At 21.0% G+C, this 4,175-nt stretch overlaps 1 protein-coding gene across 1 annotated transcript in view; it reads right to left on the bottom strand.

Moving 5' to 3' along the window:
- LOC105118688 (1-aminocyclopropane-1-carboxylate oxidase) overlaps window positions 1-492 on the bottom strand; it is a 4,535-nt gene extending 4,043 nt beyond the window's left edge. Inside the window, exon 1 of the mRNA XM_011016697.1 lies at window positions 481-492. The gene's annotated coding sequence lies outside the window, so the exon portion shown is untranslated. The remainder of the gene's footprint in view (window positions 1-480) is intronic.
- Window positions 493-4,175: the final 3,683 nt, after the last annotated feature.

The raw sequence follows: 4,175 nt of genomic DNA, 5'->3' as shown, positions 1-4,175 counted from the left end.
TAAAAGTATTTTAAAAAAAATTAATTTTTTTATTTAAAATTAATATATTTTTAGTATTTTTGAATTGTTTTAATGCATTAATATAAAAAATATTTTTTAAAAAATAAAATAATTTTATTTAAAATTAATATATTTTTAGTATTTTTGAATTTTTTTAATGCATTAATATAAAAAATAAAATTTTAAAAATAAAAAATTATTATATTAATATATTATAAATGAAAAATACTTTAAATCGCATTACTATCACAATTCCAAATAAATAATAAATTTACACATTATTGTTTTAAAATATTGGGGATGGACATTCCTAGAAGTGTATATAATCAACAAGTTGACATTTTTCTTTATATCTTAATTAATCTTTCCCTAACTAATTAAATGCATCTAATCCATTTATATATAATATGAAATGTGTGCAGATAACAAGCCATCCCATTGAAATCCAAAAACATGGCGGCGGTTCAATTGCCGCCAGACTACTATATATCGTAATACTCTTTAAAATATGTATAATAAGCTATTTTACTCTTCTTTGACAAATTAAATGTTGTAATTTCAGCTGTTGATTGATATGGATATAGATATAGTCTCCCTCTTGTGCATATTTTTATATGGAAAATAAGTGGTTGATAGGCTAATTATATATATATATATGTGTTGTGAACAATATGATTTTTTTTTGGTAGAGTTTAATTACTATTCTGAAAATAAAAAAATAAAGATATTTAGAATATAAATTGTTTTTTTGAGATATTATTTTTTATCTTTTATCTTAAAAGTATAAAATTCATTGCAAAATTATTATATAAACAAATTTAGTTTTATATCTCTATCTTAATCTCCGACTAAACATGTTTTTATTTTTTTTATTTTTATGGATAGCAATCAAAAGCTATTTTTATATACTTGTATATTGGCTCATTCTTTCTCCTTTTTACTGTTTTTTTCACAGTAGAATTACTACTCCTATTATAAAAGCATGCTTTCGCATATTCACGAGAGCATATTAATCATCATGTTAAAAAATCGAGCACCCGTGCCCTGCCTGCCACTTGTAATTCCCACAAAAAGACAAATATTTTTTTATTTTTTTTAAAAAAGCATGTAAATCACCCAGATAGATATTTCAAGCAGCCGATGAATCTTTGGCCGCTGCCTCTCTTTGCACGAAAAATGTTTTTCTTATTTTGTGTACTTTGTATTTTTCTTCCTATGAGCGTGGTTTATGTCTTTTCGGTTCGTGATTTGATTGGTAACATCATCTCATCCCACCGAGTGCAAATAAAAGCAAAGCATGCCACAAAAGATTGTCTTCGAGTAAAAAAGAAGAAAAGATGGGAAAGTTGCCTGCCTCGTGAAGTCAAACGAAAATTTGTTTCGGTTTCTAGAAAATACTTTTTTTAATTTTTTTTAAAATATTATAAAAAATTAAAAAATATTTTATTATTTATTTACAATACCAAATCTGATATTTAATTTTTTAATTATTATATATTTTATTTTAAATATTTTTTTAATTTTATCTTTTAAAATTTTATTTTTATACCAATTTTAATCCTTTATTATTTTTATTAATATTTGTTTTTTCTTATTCTTTTCTTAATTAAATTTTTTGTATCTATCATATTTGATTTATATTCCTTTTATTACTATTTATTTTATTGGAAATAATTTATGAAATTAATTGATGTTTAATTTCATCATTTTTTAATTTTTTTAATCTATAAGATTTGATCCATTTTTTTATTGTAATTTTTAGTAAATTGTTTATAAAATTATATATCTTTTTCAATTTCATCCTTTAAGTAAATTTTTAATCTATCAGATTTAATCTTTATCATTTTAATAAATATAAAAAAAATATTATTAAATAATTTATTTTCTAATTTATTTTTCACAATATAGCTAAATATTAAAAATTATTTCTCAACTTATTTTTTTCTATGATACTGTCAACTATAAATAAATTATTTTTTAATAAATAAACAAGCCCAAATATTCATGGAAAAGGGAAGAAATAAATATCATAACCTTGTGAACAATCAAATGCATATGCATGAATGAATCCATTAAAATATTTATAGGATTTCGGTTTGAATATTGAAGGGATAAAAACCAAGTATTTTTATAGTTTTTGGTTCTTGAATCCATATTAAAGTACTTTTGTGTTACCTAGACTCTATGTTGATGAATGATGTTAATTAAAAATATCATAGATATTTCTATACATGTAAATTCAAGGAGGGACTAGTGGTTAAAAATTACAACATTTATTTATTTTAAAAATTATTTAGAAATAAAACTAGCTATTCAGTACATTTAATTATGAATGTGATTTCAAGTTGATTTTATATATATATAAATTGACATTGTAGACTCATTTTCCAGTAATATAAATTTTTTAATTTAAAAATATAAAAATACACCAAAAATATAAGAAATGATAAATCAAATATGAGTTATTAAAATTGTTTATAAAAAAGGCTGATTTTTTCTATAAAAAAACAAAAAATTAATAAGCTTGCAAATGTTTACTATAGCCATCCTTTTTCATTTTTATATTTTTTTTATTTCAAGGTTAATTATACACGCTAAGTAAATATATTTTCATTTTTCTAAATGAAATATATAAATATAACTTATCCATCTAAAGTTTAAGATGAAAAAATTTAAACATAAATTAAAAAATATTTTTGTAGTATTATAAAATCATAAAAACAATCTAAAATATCAATTGGTATTTTTAAAAAACATAAATTAAATATTTTAAAAAATAATATAGTAGGTATTAATTAAAAATTAAATCTAAAAAAAAGAAAAAAAAATTCAGTTGTTAATAAACCTAGCAAGCCACGCATAAATAATATGTCATCTATTTTTGTAATTTATGATCACATCTTTAAGATTGAAAAATCAAGATTCAAGAATTTGAATTCTAAAAATTTATTTTCAACTTTTATGTTTAAAAACGCATAAAAAAAAGCATTATATCAACCTCATTACACACATTTTAAAGCATAAAACACATTTTAAAACATAAAACACCCTTTATTGACTTTAAAACACATAATCTAGTAGAATTAAAAAATAATTATTGGACCTTGTCCTCCTTTTCTTTTTAGATAAATTAATTGAGATTAAGTTCAGTTAATTATTATAATGGTTGAATTATGGAGGGCTAATAGACACTTTCTCTTTTGTTATTATTTTTTTTGATGATTTTCTCTCTTATAACTCATAACTAGAGATTGAAACATAAAAAAATAAAAATTTAAACTTAAACTAAAATATATAAATACTACGACCAAACATATATATTCTAAAATTAAGGGAACATAATTGAATTTATTTTGTGCTTTTTATAAATTTAGTTTTATTTTTGTGTCAAGTTTTATCTTTGTTTTTTTAAATTTTAGATTGACAACAAATTTAAATTATATTTTATAAAATATATTTTCAAATTAATGTTAAAATACTCCATTTCATACTAGATACACAAGGGAATATAAATAGAAATAGATATTGGGACCTAATAAGATCTAGTAAAACCCTGAAACAATATTTTAAAGTGTAAAATTGAAAAATAAAAATAAATGCAATAACCAAACTATAGGAAATAAAATTTCTTAAGAGCTAAAGGTAAGAGTGATTATTTTTTATTCGGTTCAGTTTTTATTAAAAAAATAACAAATTGAAGAATTTTTTTTTTAAAAAAACCAAAACCAAACTGAAACTAAGTCAAACCGACCGGTTTCTGTTCGGTTTGGTTTTTAGAAAAAAAACCAGTTCAAACCAGTTTGACTTAATTTTTCCTGTTTGGCTCGTTTTTTTCTGGTTTGACTCGGTTTTTCCAGTTTCGGTTCGGTTTGATTTTTTTATTATAAAACTAAAATCAAACCGAATTGACTGGTTTTTTTTTAAATTTTAATTGATTTAATCAATTTTTTTCAGTTCAGTTTTTTTAATTATTTTTTTAATTTAATTGATTTTTCAATTTTTTTTTTATCCCTAGCTAAAGGTGAGAAAATTGGTCATAGTCAATGACGTCAACCGTTAAGTAGTTTAATTCTTAATGTTAATGTAATTTATCTATTCATTTCAGTAATTGGTAGCGGTCTAATCAAGAGAAAAATAAAATAGATGTTTGTTTAATTTAACTATTTTCGAAATTT

Source organism: Populus euphratica, unplaced genomic scaffold, assembly GCF_000495115.2.
Source record: "Populus euphratica unplaced genomic scaffold, PopEup_1.0 scaffold2138.1, whole genome shotgun sequence".
NCBI lineage: Eukaryota > Viridiplantae > Streptophyta > Magnoliopsida > Malpighiales > Salicaceae > Populus > Populus euphratica.
This window is presented reverse-complemented; position numbering and strand designations above follow the sequence as displayed.